The sequence below is a fragment of the Chamaea fasciata genome, unplaced genomic scaffold, assembly GCF_029207755.1.
Source record: "Chamaea fasciata isolate MVZ Bird 193981 ecotype frontalis unplaced genomic scaffold, bChaFas1.0.hap1 SCAF_6, whole genome shotgun sequence".
Taxonomy (NCBI): Eukaryota; Metazoa; Chordata; class Aves; order Passeriformes; family Sylviidae; genus Chamaea; species Chamaea fasciata.
The window spans coordinates 53,289,905-53,310,352 of NW_027094091.1; the positions used below are offsets into that span (position 1 = coordinate 53,289,905).

Sequence of the window (20,448 nt, forward strand, 5' to 3'; positions counted from 1 at the left end):
GGCTGAAATAGAAAATGGAAAAATACCTTCATTGAATCCTCCCTCTACTGGGGCACACTTATCTCTTCTGCTTGTCCAAGCACATATGTAATGCCACAATGTACACAGTGCTCTTTCCTGCAGTCTGCTCTGATAACACGCTTTTCTGTTGTTGTGAGGCATTCAATACCAGCCCTGGAAGAGCTTTCATACTTCTTTAACTTGTTTGGCAAGTTTTGCTTGAATAAATTATTTTAGTCTTTCAGTGCTGTGACCTATTTCCTTAAAAGGTCATCTGCCCAACCAATCCCCAAAAACTCCTACATTTCCTGATGCTAGGAGAAAAAAAGAAGCTTGGTTTCAGTGTCCTTGTGTGAGAATGCAGCATGTACAACAAACAAGTGTAATTAGAAAGAAAACCATAGTGCAGAGCTTTGCTTGGATAGTAAGGAGAAAGGTCTGTGGAGAAAGGAATGGGCTGGTTTAAATGCTCCTCTTCCTGGGAGGCTCCACACCTTTCCAGGCCGATGAGCTATCTTTTGCAAAGGCATTTCAGCACTGTTAGAACAGTTCCATTTGGCTTTCAAAAATCAAGTGATTGACATGTTTTCCAAAGTGCTGCAATGAGCATGAAAATGAGCTATAGCTCATTAAAAGAAAAATATCCATTTAGATGAAAAGTCTGTGAGCAGATAAAGAGGATAAAGCTTTCCTGTAAGATTGGTTTCTAACCAGTTGTCTTGGCAGGCTGGCTTTGCAAGGACAGCGAGAAAGGAGGCTCCCATCTTTCCTCACCTTCGCAAACACCAGGTATATTGGTGATGTGCTTTAAGCTCAGGAGGCAGTAGAGCCTCTGACAGGTGGGGAGAGAGCAGAGGCACAAGTGCTCTTCATTACTTGAGCTCAGTGAGCAGCAGGAGATAGGAGCCATTAGCCTAAAGGCATTTGATGAAGATGCAGTGAGTTGTAGGAGGGACTTAGGTGTAACAGTAGGCTAAAGATCCCCCTCAGGAGAGATGGGAAAGCTTCCAGACAAGACTGTCTATGCTGCAGAACAGTTGAGGTAATCAGGGACGCTGCAGGTAAGGTGCAACATGGAGTTCTTGCTTATGTGATACCTTTATTCAAGGTTGGTTCAAAGAGTTGTGAAACTTTGTCAAGAGGAGAGGATGGAGGGTCTGAGTTGAGAGGAGGGACTCCGATGTGGGACATTGTGCTACATGGAGTTTATGGTATTATTAATGCATAGCAATTAAAAGGTGTAGCTTTGGGGAGAGATTTTGATTCTCAGCACAAGAATTAGGTGGTTTGAGATGCTTGGCTGAATGTATGGTTCTTGCTTTGCAAGCCAAGAGTAAAAACAAGTTAGGTCCAAAGAAAAGAAGGACAAAGAGCTAAGGCTGCAGCAGTTGTGCCTGTGCCCCCACCAGCCAGGGCAACCCACGGAGTGTAAAGTGGCTCAGTTGTGTGGACTTACCAGAGAGACACACAAAACTCTGTAAGGCCAGGCTTTCCCCCAGTTTTATTGTTTTCCTCTCTTTTTCATTGCCATGAGACACAGCTGTAAAAAGAAGTAAGAAATCTCTGGTAGATTGTTTGCATTGGTTTTAAGGGGAGAAGAATATTTCCAGTGAGGTTGGAGAGATAGAAAAGGCAGATGTAGATTGATTGGGTAACTTCTTAGAGTATTAGAGAAATGTGACACAAAAGCCTGTATAAAAACCCTGTATAAAAACCCTACAGGGAAAACCCTGTATAAAAAGGTATTGTCAGCACCTTTTTTTAGCATTAAAGCTCTAACAGAAGAACAAAAAGGCGCTCTGGTATTTTGGATGTTTTTGGCAAGTTATATAGGATTGCCACATATTTTAAATGAGATCTCTTTTAAATGGAGCAGAGTTACTGAGTCCTCTGTCTTGTAGCTCTCATCTTAGCCCTGCCTGCCTTGTTTACCAGGGACTGAGCACTGCCTGCAGGTATACAGAGCACACATCGATTTTAATGTCACACTAACACACTGCACACAAACACCATGACAGTTCCTGGCAGCGGCAGCACCAGCCATGGTGTCACATGGATATTTAACTCTTTCTCACACTGTGCCTTTGGCATGCAGGCCCTGCAGTGGATCTGCCCTTGTAAGAGTCTGTGGGGGGATCTGTTTGGCTGGGGGCAAATGTGAGATTTAGCTCTCCAAGCTGCAAAGATTGCCTGAAATGGTGCTTTCAGCATAATCGATGTGGCTGTATGCCTTAAACCTGCAGGTAGCTCTAAATCTTTTCTTGCAGTGCAAATTAGTATCTGACTGGAGAATCAATTTTAGAGCTCTAAAAGACTTTTGGCAATAATTGAGCACAGAACTGGGTCCTCCCCTGCTGTTAGCTATGGTGCAGCATAGAAAAGCTGGGAAGAGGGAAGGTCATTTTTTCTTCATTGTTTGTACAAAAGGGTAAGCCTCTATGCTTTGCTTCTAAGTGAAGCAAATCAAACCCTTTTCCCCTCCTAACTTTTAATGAGCTGTCAAAGCTTCACAGAAATCTAGAGGAAACAGCTGATCTTGGCAGGACTCTTGCATTGCACTATAATTTATAGTAAAGACGGCAACTGTATTGGCCCAAGGTTTAGTTCTCACATGTCTCATTCCAGTGAGCAGTGCTGTCTCTGCCTGCTGAACCAGCAATGGAGGGGTTAGTCTCAGGACTGTGCCACTTTGTATGAATTCCCCTCAAAATAGCCAACTTGTCAATAGTGGAGGCAATTTTAACTCTTACTTGCTTAGATGCCACTTTTATTGTAGGCTATTCAGAAGCCATTGGACATCAGGAAATCTTGAGGACTACTGTGTAGGTAAGTTTCAGCTCATGATTTGTGCAGCCCAGCATGTGTCTTCTAAGCCTTGCCCTTAATGTCTGAGAGAGAGAGAGGCTTCTTAATCTACTAATTACCTGCCACGTTTAGAGACAATCTTTGCTTCCATGTCACTTGTAACAGAGGGTGCAGGCATTTGTTCCCCTGTTCTAAGAGAACATTTTTCTCTCTGATGTGCTGATAGCAGGGGAGCCAGAAAATGCTGCAGTCACACTGCAGGACGTTTTATAGCTTCTGTACTGAGCTCAAGCATTAAAACCCTATTCCCTTCAGCATGGGAAGTGCTCAGGTTTGGGTTTTTTAAAGCCACCAGCTATTCATCAACTCATGGCCTGGACAAGGTGCAATGTATGAGACAATACTGGCTGTTAGATATCAAATAGTGTCAGTGGCAGAGTCCAGGAATATTCTTCAACTAAATCACTTGGGAGTGTTTCACACAAGACCTGTAAGTTCCAGCTCAGTCAGCCGGGTGCAGAAATTAGTTAACGTGTTTTTCTGGCATATATTAGACAAGCAATCTGTTCAGGTGACTAGGACAGTGCCTTCTGATGATCAAACCTGCAGAAGACCTTCTTGTCACTGGGGGTTTTCCATGTCTCAAAGGGCACAATCTTACAGAAAATAATTCCTTCCAGAAGCTGAGCCTGCTCACCTCCCACAGGGCTCAACAGGGATCAAAGGCCTCCAGGCTGATCTCCAGTAAGTGGAGGCTGACAGTCTTGGCATCCCTTTGCTAAGTAGACAAAATGAATGAATGGGGAGCCTCTGCTGATTAAATGCATTAAATAATGATGCTTACTTGGAAGAATGTGTAAATCAATGCTTGTCTTTTGATTTGCCCAACCACCTTCCATATAAACCTGCAGTAGCACCACCAACAGCCCAGTGACAGGTCTCAGTGGTGCCTGTGGCACCTCTCCATCTCTGATGCTGTGTGGGGACACTGCACTATGTCTTCTGCAGAAGGGTGAATGAGAGGCTGCCCAGGCTGCCCTCTAGCAGTTCATGCTTTGGTTACTCTTCAATGTGAACTTACATTCCTGCTTGGATCACTAGGAAAGGAGGTGGCCACAGCTTTTCTTGACAGAGGGCAAGGTTGAGGGAAGCCCAGTGGAGCAAATGTCCCGTTGCCTCCACATTGGTCTTTGGGCCAAGCTGTCCCTTTGCAAGGTGGACACAGCCTGGCAGCTGGCCAGCAGCCAGCTCTGCCTGGGATTTTTGCCTTGAAACCACAGCTGAGAACCACAGCTCCCTCCTGTCCTGGCCAGGTATGATTTTATGTGAATGTGGTACTCTTCCTCAGATCACATGTGAGCATTGTAGAGAATGGACTTCTCTTGGCTTAATCCTACTTCTGCTTTGCCTATTAAGTTAGAATTCCCTCTGCAAGTCTTATCTCTAGTTCTGCTCCTTAACCTTAAACGTTGATAAGACTAAAGAAATTCCTGAACTGTGGGCACTCCAGAACACCAGAGCACAACAGCATTGCTCAGCAGGGAGATTCTTACCAGGAAACAAAATTAAGAGCTTTAATTCCCCTCTGAAAGGCAGAGGGAATCTGCATTTACCTATTCTTCAGCATCCTATTTGGCTTTTAGTTCAGCCAGTCCCTGGACTGCAATTGCCAGCACTCTGGGCATTGCAATCGACTCGGACGACTGCCCTGGAATGTAATGAGACTGCAGTGTATTGAGAATAATAATTCACATCATACTCCTCAGCTGCAGTGCATTGTCCTTTTCTATCAAAGGGCAGGGACTCTGGTTTATGTAGCTTTCTCTGAAGAGTCATATTGGGTCTGAGTGAGTTGGATTTGGAAACAATAAAAAAGCATAGCTGTTAAACATATGTGGAAAAATCACCTCTTTCTTCCTGTTCTAATCAATGGGCTGTCCACAAATGCATCTGCAGCTTCTCATGTTGGCATTTAGTTGATTAAAGATTTGTGTCTGAATCAAACCCAAAGGGCCAGATTATCAGTTGGAGTTAATGAACATAGTGCTATTGACTTCAACAAAGCCATCAGTCCTTTATGGCTGCTGATGAATTAACTTTGAATAACCCCATACCCCTAATGTCTGAATCTTGACCGCGGTCCTGTAGATAGAGTGAGCTTTGCCCATTTTGGGGGAGGTTAGGCATGTGACACTGTTACATCTTGAGGCTGAATTTAACTGAGCCTTTGTCAGAAATTCATGTTCAGAGTTAACAGAGCTGAATCTATTGACTCTTTTTTCACCCCAAATTGTTTTGTTTCACTGTTCTGTTTTGTTACAGTCTTCCTGGAACTTTAGATTTGGATAAGTGTAGGGAAACCACCCCAGGCTGTACAGTGCCTAATGTAGAGGGGCTCTTTCCTCCTGAATGATCTTCTTGCTCTTACCTGAACTTAGAGTCATTCATGAGAAGCTGATGGAGCTGTTAATGCCACCCTCTACTAAGTGGCCTTGACTTAGTTAGTCGTTTGCTTGTCACAGTGTATATTCAGGAGTGACTGGGGGAGTTTCTTGTTTGCTGTAGTTGTTTCCACACCTGGATATGACTTTCACAACCCAGCTGGCAGAGCCAGAGCCTGTCCCCTGAGCTCCCTCTGGTTCCCAGAATCTCTTGGGGGTTTCCTTCCTCAGCACATGCAAGACCCAAAACCACTGCTGTTACCACATAGCTGTGCCATTGGATCCTATTGCTTCCCCCCTGCTTTGGGAAAGGCTGCACTCTTACATGCAGCCCTGATGGCAGTTTTGTGCCTGGTTAACACATGCACTTCTCTGTGTAAAGCCAGTCCAGCAATGTGATCTCTACCAGGAAGGCACAGGGAACTCCTCATTGCTACTTTGTGTGGGGTTGCTAACAACGCTGAACAGAAAGCTTGGAGTGTTGCTAATCACCATCAAATAACTTTTTAATCCCATTCCCATGAATGTATATTGGGTTAATTTTTCAGCTGGCAATCCATGACTCTGGATGAGCACATTACATCTCCAACAATGCTTTGAGGGCAGCTCCTTCCTTCCCTTCACCACGTGTTGTCAGGGGGTTAATTGTAGTGAAAGTCTGTGGTAAAGGGCATTTGTCATTCCAGATTTCATGGGTCTGTTCAAACAGAGGTGGTTTGGGAGGCAGAGAGCATCTGCAAATTCAAGCCTCTCTCTGAAGATGAGTCTGAGAGATAATGATGATCAACAGCATAATAGCTAATAACAGCTTGAGGCATCTGGACTGAAACAGCCCAGTTGTGAAGGCTGAGTTGGCATTGCCTGTTTAGACACTTGAAACAGGTGGAGGAATGGGGCAAACACTCAGTTTACATCAGTGTGTCTTTTTTCTCTGTGAATGCAACATGATCGGGAGATGCTAAAGCTCCAGTTTTGTCTCCTGAGTATTTTTTACACCCAGCTTGAGATACAGGGAGTAATGGGCTCTACTGGCAGTGCTAAGCCCTGAGGGGATAAGTGCTCAGGGTCTGGATGTTTAAGCAATTAGAGGATTGTGCATGTGGAAGCAAGAGAGTTCCTCATCAGATGTCATCCTTTTTTCAAGGTCAAGCATTTCTTCAGCAGCCCTTTCAGTATCTCCTAGTTTCTGTCTTCTGATTTCTAAAGCTCCCTGTCTTTTACAGCAGGTCTTCAGCTTGTTGCAGGGGAAGTGGCTGTCATCTGTGATGATATGTGGAGGAGTATTTCATGGCTGAACTATACTGCTACTCTGCAGTGGCATTACTTGATCGTCAAACATTACTTGATCATCAGTGTCCATTTTTTGCAATTTGTTTCAATGAGAAGGGAAAAGTGCACTGCTGCCTTAGCTCTAAGAAGTATCTTCAGTTCTCCTTAAATTTACTGGTAACTGCATCTTATCTTACATGTAGAAATAATTACATGAGTGAACATATGCTAGTTTAAGGCTTTAATAGCGTATCTTTGCCTCCTCAGACGTACCCAGGTTCAGGGATATAGGAGAAGGACAAAAGGAAGTCCAGCAAGTCTTGACAAGTCATTGTGGATTAGTTTTTTATTATTTTTTTTTAAAGGACAAGCTAAGATTCTCTTTTTAGTGCTAGATTTAAAGCATAAGCTATGAGGGTCTCCTCTGCACCATTCCCTGCAGGGAATTAATGAAGTTATCCTACTGCTTTAATACCTAGTTTTGTTCCTATTGGCCAAATCTTTATAAAGAATAAATGTCTTGCAGTGAAATTGTACTATAAAAATAGCAATTTTGAGGAGGGCATAGGTAACAATAAGCCCATCATTTTTACCAGGCAGCATTTCACTATGCTGAAACTGAGGTCTCAGATAACTACATTTAGGTTAAATTGTAGTGTTATTCTTTCTGGTACGTAGGGCCTTGGCAGGCCAGAAATAGGTACAAGAGGAGTGACTCAAATATTCTGTTCAGTATTTATATTTTACCCTTGGATCCCTGCAAAATCCTGGCTTTTTGAAGTCACTGGTAAGACTTCCACTGATTTCAGAAGATTTTTCTTTGAGGAGCATGTTGTCTTTCCCTCTAAATTCCTGGCAGAAAAAACCCCATCAGAAACAAGTTTACGCCAACTTTGAGGCCCAGCTAAAAAGCAGGATACCTTGTAAGTAGCATCCTACAGGGGCAGTCTTCAGGGGTCTGTTCTGCTGTGTCTGCAGGCTGAGCCGGTGGACAGCCACACATCATCTGGGTAACACCTTCCTCCAGCAGCAGGCTAGCCTCAACAGCATTTGGGTCCCAGAGCAAAAAGCCATCACTGTGGTCCCTGAGTATCCCTCAGACAGCTCCACACCCAGCATAAAGCTCAGAGGGGTGCAACAGCCCTGGCTGACAAATAAGGGGTTACTCTGGTGACTGGGCATGTTGTGATGCTCTTGTCTTTAGACGTGTCAAGCGCACATCACCTCTTTCTGCTGGGACAGTGTTGACTCAAGAAGGCTGCCTGCTGTCCACTCCATCCTCCTTCACTGCAATCTCCTGGACAGCAGCTGGCAGGCCCCCAGCAGATTTTATCTCTTAGCGTTAATTTCCTAGAACGTTTATAAAATATTAGGTATATAGATGCTACTTTGAGTGCATTGCTTCTGCCAAAGTGCATGTGTGTACCCAGCTGAAAACTGCATGGCTAAGCGAACTGGGAACAATACTCGTGGATTTAGCCATGTGCCTGCCCCCTGTGCCTTCCCCAGCAGACATGGCTGAATTAATCTTTTCAATCATTTAATTTCAAAGAATCCTTCAGATTACACTGGCCTCCTTCCTGTTTGGATAAAGCTTCTACAGAGCAGTGAAGGAAGCTGTTTTAAGGGGATATAAATAGACAGCCTTTCTGAATGAGAATGTCTGTCATCTTTAAAGAAACAGCAGTGAGAAACAGTCCAGGTATACCTGTGACAGATGTCCTGTAATAGATAGCACAAGAGCCAGCTATCAGCACTGCCTGTCCACTATGGTACCTGAAGTGCCTTCAAAACCAGACAAAATGTTTTACTGTGATAGAGAAACTCAGAGCAAAATTAAAAGTCTCTTATGATTTTAACTCAATAGAGTTAAATACTTTACATAGAGCTCAGACCTTCTCTCATTATCACCAAATCAGACTCTTTACTCCTTCCTGATGGCTTAGGTTGGTTTACCATCAACATGATTTTCCTAAATCTTTCCACAGGTTTCTAGGTCGGGTCCAAGAAGGATTTTAAGACACATTTAGCTCTAATGCCAAGGTATGCAGGACTTACAAGTTACTTCTATTTGAACTAGACCATATGTGTTAGCAATAGAATCTCTTACACAAACCAAGTAGACGGGAGTTGGTGAGTTTCTTAGTGGGAGAATGCAAATGCTACCAAACCAGTCAGTCCAGGAAAATGCTGAACAGCTACCAGGTGTTTAAGAACTCTTCTTTCTAGCCATGGGTAAATGGGTTACACAAACAAGATATCAAGAACTGCTAACATTTTTGACAGGTGCAATCTGATGGTGCTTCAATCCCTCCAATCCTGGAAACAAGAGCTGTGCTCTTCCAGCAGCATTTTGAGGCAATGTTTTAACTTTATTAAATATTGTCACTTTTTACATGCACATTCCAAGTGCTTTTATGCTGAGCTTCTTCCTACCTACTGTGCCCCAGAGACACTGGTTGCAGTGGGCTGGGAGTCTAAACACCTTCATTGCTGATTTTTAAACATTTGGCATTTAAAATTGTGAAGTGATTGGTGGAAAAGCTCTCCAAGGTTATAGAGGTTCTGCTCACTCCCCACTTTTTCTCTTTATGTTCACATAATATCAATACCTGAGAGCAGCTGTGGGAGGTCAGTGTCATCCAAACCTGGTATTTTGGCCCTTGCTTTGGCTGTTGAAAGGGCAAATATTACTGTGATTTAATGTTTTATACATATGCTCTTGCAGGCAAAAGTAGTAATAAATCAGCATTGATAAGAAGAGATTAACTTCACGGTTCAGTGGAAATTGTGTCCAATGGGTATATAAAGTAATAATCTGAGCTATTCCTCTTTCGTTTTCCATCGAGTTACTTTGTGTCAGTACTGCCTATCTGAAATACTTGAAACATCACCAGAAATGCCATAATCCTCACATAAACTATGTACCTCTGTTTTCTGATTTTTATGCCTCTAGGATTTTTTGCAACTAGCTAACTGTTTCAGGAACTTGTAATTAGGATGTGGTAAAATACTGTATGTAACAGCAAAGCCACTTTGAACACTTCAAATACTTTCAAATCATTATTTGTATTCTGTGAATGGGTGACATGTGGGCTCTATAATGCTTCTCTAAATTCTCTTTCATTAACTGTAGGAAACTTCAGTCCCACCCTTCTTTCTATAGAAATGACCAGCTGAAAATTAGGTAAAAACTTTCTAAGACAAATCAACAAGGGAAAAGAAAACCCTACTGATGATATTTTTGTACTGATGAGAAGTTTTGTTGGTTTCCTATTGTGAACCTCAGTAAAGTTCTCATTTAGTACGTGGCAGGTTGCTCCTCTCAGACTGTTAACTCCTGACATGCAGAGTTAGAAAATAGGTTTTACGTTGCTGGAGTGACTCCACAAATGTCTACTATATCAAACTCAGGTTCAGTCTAGCCTTGCTCAGCTGTGATTCAGCTTCTGCTCTGTGTTGTCAGAAGAGTCAGGCTACAATGCCTTTGGTTGATGAGCGTGTTTGTGTGACAATTGCAAGAGTGGGGCTCAGCCTGGCCCTTCCTTTTGTTCTGTTTTTTCTATCATTGGGAATGCAGAAGAAAAAAAAAAAAAAAGGCAAAATAAACCTGGCGGAAATTTTTCCAAATTTTCTTCTCTCCTTTGAAATAAGTGGAAAATGAGGACGGTGTTCACAACAATAAATACTTTCTAAAGTGAAAGGTAGCTTAAAACAGCAACTCAGATCTTGGCCTGTAAGCTCCAAAGCCTGAGAAAACAGATTTTACTGACTTGATCTCAACACTGCTTGAGGTTCCAAAGAAGAAACCATTGTTGCTGGTACCAGACGAAGTCTCCTCCTTGTAAAATGGTCATCTCCATAGGGTAGGAGTGAGAGCTGCTGTTTGCAGCATCTGGTTTCTGTGGTTGTAGTATAGCAAAATCATGAGCAGCTCTGCAACAAGTAGTGGTGGATGACCCCTGTGTTAGCTCCTGATGGGGAAATGAAACTGTTTACATGGTTCCCTAGTGACTGGCTTTTCTGCACAGGTTACCAACACTTCTTGTTTACCCTTGGCCTGTAGAAGCTCCTGGGTTTGATTCTTGGAGAAGTAAATATTTATTGAGGTAATTTGTTGCTAATGCAGGGCTTGCCCGGATACTGTTTGATGCTTCTGCTGCTGCAAACTTTAGCACTGACAGTAATAGCATATGCATGCACTTACTATAGTATAGATAATGGAGTAATTTAGGTTGAAAAAGACCCTTAAAATCATAGAGTCTAACTGTAAACCTAGTATTTCCAAGCCCACCACTAAACCAGGAAGATTAATAGAATTAACATCTGTCTGAACTGAACTGGCCCGACTGGAATATGCCTGAAATTAGTTTGATGGTAGTCATTAAAGTCTGTCAAATACTAATACTCAGTTCTTTTCCACAGCAACCTTCTTTTTTTCTTTCCTGCAGTTTCGGGTTACTTGATCCTTTAAACACTTCCCCTGGATGGTGAGGGAGGTTAGCAAATCTCAGTCTGCAGAAGACTGACAATTAGTCAGACCTGGATAACTCAGTCTTTGATTCACCAACAGAGTCAATATTTCTAAGACTGTCTCAGGCTTCCCAGCATCTTGGTGGTAATATGACTTGGCCTGTACTAGAGGAACTGTAAGTGTTCCAGGAGTTTCAGTGGCATATGCTGCAAGTTTAAAATGCATTTGCTGCTTTTGTGACAAAAGAAGAAACTACAGAGCTACTAATTAAGAGCAGGCCTTAGTGCAGTTGGCAACAGAAAGGACTTTTGCAGGAGAGCAGGTGTTTTTAGTGTTCCTGTAACCTTGCAGGCAGAAGTTAAGAAGAGAAAGCGGATGTAACTCCATTGTGCCAGATTTTATCTTGTATTTGGCATTTTAGACTTGAAGCAATACTGTCCATTTAGATTCTAACGTAAGCACATTAGATTTTTTGGGGGAGGAAATTTTGGGAGGAAAATTAGTTTTCCTCCCAAAATCTGCCTTAAACTTTTAACAAAAAGACAGAGTAAAGACTAAAAGGTTAGCTTTGCAAAAACCACCACCTGTAGGATAATTGGCTGTTAGTGCCTTCAGATTGAGTATATTGTAATGACCATTATTTCAAGATTGAGCTGAATAAGGCAGTTACACTGCTATATTTTAAAAGTTTTCTTTCACTCACCCAGAAAAGTAAGATGAAAAATCTTAATGTAAACCTGAATTTAGCATGAGATCTGTGGCAGCTGCTGCTGGACTATCGATTTAGAACAACCCCCAAGCTCAGAGCAGGGTCAGTTAGACCAGGTTTCTCAAGGCCATGCCCAGTCGGGTTTTGAGTACCAGCAATGATGGAGAGGTCACAACCTCTCTGGGGAACCTGTGCCAGTGTTTGACTACTCTCACAGGAAGGGGGGGAAAAAAAAGTCTCATTTTATGGTTGAATGGGATTTTATGTACTTTCATTTGTACCCATCGAGTCTTGTCCAGTCACTGGACAGCACTGAGCAGAGTTGGGCTCCATCTTCTCTATCCCTTCCCCCCACATCAGATATTTTTTACACACTGATAAGCTTGTCCCTCAGCTGTCTCTTTTTGAGGTTGTACAGTCCTAGCTCACAGTTTCTCCGTGTATGACAGTCCATTCCCTTCGTCATCTTCTGGCCGATCCCCTGGTTTCACTCCAGTAAATCCCTATGATCCTTGTATGGGGAGCCTAGGGCTGGACTCAGTACTCCATATGCATCTCACCAGTACTAGAGGAAAGATCACATCCTGCTGACAATGCTCCTTGTAATTTCTCGTAAAGAATCTGGTGGGCTTCCTTGTTGCAAGGGCACAATGATAACTTTTGATCGGCTTGGTGTCCACCAGGATCCCCACATCCTTTGCATTACAGCTTCTTTACAAACACTTGGCTCCCACCAGGTACTGATGTGTAGGGCTGTTTCTCCCCAGATGCACTGGGGAGGAGTTTGCACTGCGCCTTGTTGAACTGCATGAGGTTTTGTTCAGCCCTTTTGTCCTGCCTGTTGAGGTCCCCCTGGATGGCAGCACAACTCTCCTGAGTATCAGCCACTCCTCTCAGTTCTGTGTCATCAGCAAACTTGATGAGGGCAGACTCCACCCTGTCATCAAAACCATTAATGAAAATGTTTAACAGCACTGACTTCAGCACCCTCTCCTTGGGTGCACCACCAGTGAATGGCCTCCTGCTGGGCTTCCTGCCACAACTGGATTTTGTGAGTCTGAGCCTGGCAGTTGAGGCCAATTTCAATCGACTGCCTAACTTGTACTTCTTCAGCTTGTCTCTGAGGGTGTTGGGGGGAACAGTACTGAAAGCCTACTACAGTGCTTGGAACAAATAAATGACATGCTCTGCTCTACCCTCACAAATCATCTCTTCATAATCAAGTGGGTCAGACATGCTTGTCCCTTCAGAAATCCTTGCTGACTACTCCCTTATCTTGTCCTTCATGTATTTAGAAATTTCTTCATCACTTTCCCAGGGGTCAAAGTGAGGGATCTAGTTTGAACTTCCCCAGAACCCCTTTCTTGCCCTTCTTGAAGACAAAAATGACATTTTCTTTCTTCCCATCCTCAGGAACCTCCCCCAAGGAACACAACCTTCTAAATATCACAAGAGTGGCCCCGCTGTTATACTATCTGCTAGCACATTCAGCACTTGTTGGTGCATCCCATCAGAGCCCATGGAATTAACCTATATCCAATTCGTTTAACTATCCCCTAACCTGATCCTATTTCACCACAGCTAAATCTTCCTTGCTCCAATTTTCCAGGTCTCAGGGTCTTGGATTATTTAAGGGTGGTCTGACCTGTAGAGAGTGAGATAAAACACACTCTGTTCCTCAGGGTTGTGCATTCTTTGTCACCAGGTCATCTCTCCCTTCCTAAAACATGTTGTCAAGTAATATTCCTCTTGTAGGTTTATTTTTTTAAGAAAACATGTAATCTCATGAATGTCATTTGAGCAATTTGTATTGTCATCCAGCTGTTGTGCAGCAGTACAGCAAAACACATGAATTATCCCTTGCTGAATAGCATTGCTCATATGCCCAAAGTTAAGCAAGTATTTAAAAACTTTGAGAAATGTACCTTTAATTTCCACCAATGTGGAAGGCTTCAAACACTATCTGCTGCGATTGAAATCTTTTCTGAGACATCTACAGATTAAAAAAAATCGTACACATTCAAAAGATCAATGTAAAGAATTGCTGCTGACAAAGGAAAATTATAGAAAATACTGGAGATTTTAAGGTGGACCAGGAGCTGGACCAGACTGATGTTCTTATGCTTGGCATGTGTTTTGCAGAGCTGGATGTGTGTTTGGGTGCATTTGGAATAGGGCTGTATACAGCCTGAAATATTGATTTTAAAAGAGAAGACTTATGCAGAAAAACTTAAACTTGTCTTGGCTCTGAGCACCTCTTTTTCACAGATAAGGATCTGTCTTTCCTATGAGCCCTGACACTTTCAGCTATAGAAATTTGACTCTTGGTCTTATGAGGCCTCAGATGTTTTCCACAAAGCCTGGTAACACAAACCACACTGCTGGGTGTCTTGCTGAGTCGGCCAGTTCAGCATCCTTGGGGACACTTTGCTGTGTATCTTGGCCCATTCCTTTGTTAGCATCTCTGTTAGGATGCGTGGATTGTGACTGTAATGAAAACTTTGTACAAGGTGCAAAAGGAGTGTAGTTTGTTCCTGGAAATATGACGGATCTGAAGTCAGAAATCAGTGTTGTCAGCTTTGTGATACTTCTGATGTAATTTAATTTCTCAGGGTGGAGCACTTGCATTTGTAAATTGTTTCCGGCAAGAGCTGTATCTTTGCACCGTCTCTTCCCCCCCCGGGAACCAGGGCTTTGGTCTAAGCTGCTACTTTGAGACTAATAACAGTCAATTATTGTAATGGGACCGAGATCACAAGTCCCCATTGTGAGAAGCAGCAGAGCAGCTACCATGTACCCAACAGGGTAATCAGTGCTGGCTTTTGAGAACAGCTCTTCCCAAGAGATAATGTAGATGACACCCTGACCTCAAGTTGTTAAGGATTCTCTTGTAAAACTGAAATATTAGTTTGATTTATATTAGCCCTGCCAGATTCCAGCCTCACTTGTTTGCATCCTTCTTCCTGAAATTATCTTTCAGGCCTCAGTAGGACTTGGAGTAGTAAGGCTCTTTGCCACTTACCATCAGTCTGCTATCTTCTGTCTTCTCTCTGGAGCAAGGCCTGTGGGCTCACACAAGACTGGCTGCACTGAGGCTGAACACGAACTGACATAAAAATACAGGTTTTAAATTTTGGCAAGTGTCTTGAGATGATGAATATGAGGAAAACACAAGCATTTAGCACTGTTCTTTTAGAGATACTTTTACTTGATTAACGTAGGCATTAATAGCGCTATCAATAGCACCATCTACTGCCTTCGGGATAGCAGCACACAAGATCTACACTATAATAGCAGAGGTAACTAGTAAAATGAGAAAAGAGCACCTAAGGAGGTTTTTTTCCTCATCTCCTGGCAGGAGTGATGCTAGAGAGGGACTGCATCCACCCGTGTTCTCAAGGCAGGCAATCTGCTGGGAGTCTGCATGGCCAGTCTCTCATCAGTGCTCTGCAGGTCTGTTTCAAAGCTGTTGGAGCCCTCTTTTCAGATGTGAGTCACCAAAGCATCCCATCTGATTTGGTAACAAATACCAGGAATAGTCTTCCTTCCAGTGCTTTGCCGAGTCCCCTCCACCTAACTTTGTTAGCCCTTAAGCCAATTTGGGGGCCAGTATCACTTTCTCATGCTCCCTGCCAACACTGTGTCTGCCTCTCTGCAAAACCTTCACAACATTCCCTTTCTCCCCAAGGTACAAGCAGTGGATGCTCCTGGATACTAAGCCAGATAAGGAGACATAGATCTTTTTGAGCATTTAATCTCTTTATCAGCTAACCCAAACTATAATCATGAGCTGATATAAGCCCTTGTGCATTTTATTAGCAATGCAATTTACATGTTTAAATAGGAGACTGTAACAGTGCACAGTCTGAGTAGCTGCCTGAACTTTGGGGGGTGACAAGATCCCTGTCCTTTGCACAGGTCAGATTAATGGCAGTCTGCCTATTATGCAATCTTTAATTTCTTTTCCCCTCTCAGGATACCAGGAGACCTTGGACCTCTTGGCTCGTCAGAGTCATAATCCCTTTTCTAGTCTACAAAAAGGGAGTTTTATTCCAAAGAGAGTGTTTTGAAGGTCCCTGGATGCTCCAGCCTCACCCCTGATTTTGGAAATGAACCACCTTATTATACACTCCAGCTTTACCCTCTTGCTAAAAAGAACAAACTTTTCTTGTTCCTCTGTTTGACTTTTTTTTTTTTTTTTTCCTGTTGTTCCAGGACAGGATGTCTCACTTAGAAATCTAATTTTTTTTTTTTTCAAGGAATTCAATTTCTCACGCTGCTGCTAGTTGCTCTCCAGCATTCACAGAGCCACTGCTCTGCCCCAGGGAACTGAAAAATTAAAAAAAAAAAAATTCATAGGCAAGGAAACAATAATTTTAAGTGGCCAGTATCAACATGGGAATGAGTACCAGGAAAAAAGCAGTTGTTTGCAGTACTGCAGAGCCAAGGACACCTGGGATATGGACGTGGATTTTAAGGGGGAGATACTGGTGTGAGCCTACAGGCGTATCAACCCTACAGGAGGGCATGAATATAACCTCTTTCCCTTTCTCAGCCAACAATCATAGGAACCTGATGTCTCTCAGGCCCCCTAGACTGGCAAAAACAAATGACCGGATTCAGCAGTGATTGTGGTTAGGGCAAGGGCTGGGGTAAGGTGAACAGAGGAGTTGGTCCCTTTTGTTCCTCTCACTGAATCTTCTGCAAGAAATATGCCAGCCTGATTGCGCAGCACAATGCTCAGGCTGAGCCACTCAGCAGCAGTGATGAAAACACTCCTCATGTGGTAAATTGGCAAGGGGTTGTCTGAAGAAAATACTGTGCAATTGTATCATTAAGGACTGTATAATGAATCATGCACTTGTATTTGGGGTCAAGTTAAAGCCATACAGACAGCCCTTGTTAAAGCTCCTCCTCAGTTCTGAGTGATGCAGATTAAACAGTGTTCTTTTGCTGCAGAATTTGGAGGTGTTGTATAAATGTATGCCACAAGAAAGCCACAGAAGTAAATCACAGCAGTTTGAAGATCTGCTAAACAAAAAAGTAGAAAAGAAAAAGCAAATCCAAGCAAAATCATCAAGCAGTAGAAGAACATATCAGTTCTGTGTGGATTTCAAGATTAGACAGCTTCATATCTACTATGAAACAGGAGAAGAAAATTCTGGTGCTTACAAGACACTCAGGACTATGTCTGACTATGAATTATGAAGCTGACTGAAAAACTGAGGTGTTTTTATTGGCTTAATTGTAGCAACAATATAATGGGGCAGCAGTGATGTCTTGAACAAGCACCTTAGTTCTTGGGAAGGTCAGGGATCCTACTTGCACTCATCAATTAACTGGTTAAATTATGATTCAACATGTCTAAACCACTGACAAGTGCTTATGACGTATTTCAGCACTGCTGAGGCACTTGGATGTTCACTGTAGGCAACAGGAGAAAATGTCATTGAGTAGCTCCTGGGCTTGGCAAGACCTCACTTTTCCTGCTTCCCCATGTTGCACCTCCCTTTCCTCCCCACCAGCATGCACAGCCTATTTTTTGGCTCAGTACCTTTCTCCAGTCGCTCTGCTGTTGTCTTGTGAGGTCCTTAAACACAAATGCATTTAATTAGAATTATCCTGGGACCTGTTAGCCTTCGTGTCATTAAATCGGCTGCCCATGAATCAGGGTGGCTTGAAAAGGGAATTTCCTCACAGTAGCCCTGAGCTGGCAGACAGAGCCCTGGTGCTGCGCTCCTCAGGAGAGGGTCTGCTTTAAGTTCCTGATGGGTGCCTGTTTCTGCCCATTGCCAACCTCTGTAAAAAGCAATTGACAGCAAAGGTCAGCTTAGTTGCTCCAAGGCAAACTCCAAATCTCTACTTTTTCCTCCTGACAGGTGAAAATGTCTTCTGTCTATTGGCAGTGACCTGTAAATTTTCTCTGAGTCCCCTGAGCCGATAGTGGGGAGTGACTTTTTTTTGCACACCACTTTGAACAGTGGGAAAGAAAGAAATTGTAGGGAAAGAACAGAGTATGGATTGGTCAAACCTATCAGGCTGGATAGATGTGCCAGAGTGTGCTGTGTTCTGTAATTGAAGTAACTATTAGCAAGTACTCACAGCAGGACAGGGCCATGAAAATCACCTGGTTGCTGCTTTCTCCACTTCTGAATCCTGATCCTACTCTAAGCAGATTCATGAAGACAGATCCCAAGAGCGTGAGAGCACAGTGAAGTCCTCACGCAGGAGTGAGTAGTGCACACCAACACCGTGATCCTGTGCGGTTAGGTACCTCTGTATGCTGTGTTGGCTTTTCACTGTAGACCTAGCATTCCCAGTGCCAGAACTGCTGTGTTATTTGCATCCTCAGGGTACTTGAATTCATTCTTCTGGGAGCAAAAATTCCAAAAGAAGCTTATGGAGGCCTTGACGGAAGGGCACTGCAAGATCCATCTGTACCTTCACTGGGACATGGGGACTGTGCTCCATTCCTGTCATGGTCAATACAACTGCTCAAGCAAACTGGGCTTTATAATTGTTTAATTTACTCCAAACTATGCTGTTTTGGTTAATCTTTTCTGGTGCCTGTATGACCCTTAATACCCCTATGGGCTGTGAAATGTAAACACAATTATCTGTTAATGGAGACTATCCTGTTTCCACTCAGGACAGGCCCAGCAAGTGGCAGTGATTCCCACTGCTTTATGTTCCCTTTTATAGGCAAGGGTGCTGTGCCTCCAAATTATTAGGCGCTGTGTGGGAGCGATACAGTAAAAATGACCTTACAGCCTCTGAGCCAGCAAAAACACTAAATCAGTTGGTCAGCTGGCAGCTACAGCCAGAAAAAGAAGGCTGTGGGAAAAAACGCAAAACCATAAAACAAAACTCAAACAAACAAAAAAACGAAAACACAACAAAACCCACAAGGGTAAATCGGAGCAATCAGTCATGTCTGTGAGTGAGATCTGTGCATGCTCTTTTTTTGTTTGGACAGGCTGTGACAAGCAAGGACACAATGAAGGAGAGCTGCTGTCTCCACTGCTTTTCCACAGAAACTCACAGGCACAGAGAATCCTTCCTTTCTGCAGCAGGAAGAATACTCTGTGTGTGTCTATGCATGAGGGCATGATTCTTTTATTTTTTTGGCTAGCTGACATTGCAAAAATTATGGACTGTACTCAGAACTTCCAAGCTCTGGGCAGCGTGAGATCATGAAATGAATGTGGCTGAGCACCATGTGCACATCTTGTTGATAATCAAGCTCTTAAAAAGCTTTGTGAAAGAGCTGAGCTGAATTCCCTGCTAACTCAAGCTTGTTGAACAGCATTTCCCGAAAGAGTTGTAGGTGGCAAAAATGTGGAAGACCTGACAAAGGATTCACCTTCTCCAGGAAGAAAATTTGTTATTCCACATGCATAAGATATACAGAGTTCTGTGACTCACAGGATGAGAGAACAGACAGGTCGGACAGAAGGGTTCAGCTGCAGTGGATAACACTAGAATTCTTTTTAATAGAACAATTTTGTAATAGAATCATTGAAAAAAAAGCCCAACCTTTTCAATCCTACTTTTTCTCTTCTTGGAATATAATTTTTTTTTCAAATAATTACATGATTTTCAGTATGGCCTGTGTTCCTGAGATGCCTTCTGTTTTCATCTGACACAACACTTGGCTAGTTTATTGAAAGCAATACTTAATTGTTATTTTTTATTTTACTCTTTCGTTCAGCTTTTGTTTCATTCAGAGCTTCTGCATTGCAAAGTCATGTCTGAGTTTTCTGTGGTCAGGTTCATCATACAGTTTACATCTTTGCAGCATTCCTTGCTCCACCCCAGCTGCTGTCTGAGTGCATCAGGGTCACTCCCTGCCCTCTCCTGTCACTGGCAGCCCATGGAAAGGGGAGATGGCAGAAGCTGGATGACAGAAGGATGGACTCTCGACTTCCCTTGCCTGGTCATTCTTTATTTATCTGTATTGCCAAGGGTGTTTGACCCTGAAGAAACAAGGAGAGGAGGCATTTGCCCAAGGGGTTTAAATCCAAGCAGATGTTAGTGCAGGGGATACTTGAAAATTTCCAGATGAATGATTTCTCAGTGGGAAACATCTTCTTGACTAAATGAGCATGTTTGTGGAGTGTGTCTGCTTCCCATGAGTAAGTCTTCTTTTGCTGGAAAAGGGAAAGTCCCAAACTCAAAAAAATATTCGATTTGGAAACTCAGTTCCTGTAAAACAGTGTGACCCAAATTTGCCATATCATGTGTCTTCCCTATCAGGCCTCCTCTTGAACCACAGACAGGAAAAAATCCACTGAGTCTCCAGAACTGCTTCCTACTTCAGCAATATTCCCATCATATAATTCCCCTTCAGACTAATCAGGTTTCTGGCCTTTATTCCTCCATACAAAAGGCTACTCCAGAACTTGGCTAGGCTTTTAATAACTTTTTATTTCCACCCTAAAGTTATTCAAAACCTACATAGGCCAGTTTGACTTTTTGCTAATGTTGTTCCATAAATTATAACTCTCTCTTCCCTCTGGAGTTTATTATACTGTAGCATAAACAATCATATTTGTTTCCAGTCTTCATTTTCCAATATCAAACTGAACTTTCTCCTCTCTGTTTGATCCTACTGGTTCTTTTCTGCACTTGTCTTCATTCAGAATAACCTTTCATGAAGCAGGACTGGACACAGTTAATTTATAGCCATACTTCAAACAGCACAAGTGGTATTTCTTTGATTCAGCTGGAAACACCACATCACAGATCCT

At 42.9% G+C, this 20,448-nt stretch overlaps 1 long non-coding RNA gene across 2 annotated transcripts; it reads left to right on the top strand.

The window, feature by feature from the left end:
• The first annotated feature begins 854 nt into the window (after positions 1-854).
• LOC136290676 (uncharacterized) lies at positions 855-20,156 on the top strand. 2 transcript variants are annotated; one of them, XR_010721303.1, is made up of 4 exons: positions 855-1,061; positions 2,777-2,826; positions 8,504-8,558; positions 18,675-20,156. It is a non-coding gene; the product is annotated as an uncharacterized lncRNA (long non-coding RNA). The 2 variants fall into 2 exon arrangements; XR_010721302.1 differs by lacking the exon at positions 18,675-20,156 and adding an exon at positions 8,802-9,830.
• The last annotated feature ends 292 nt before the right edge of the window (positions 20,157-20,448 follow it).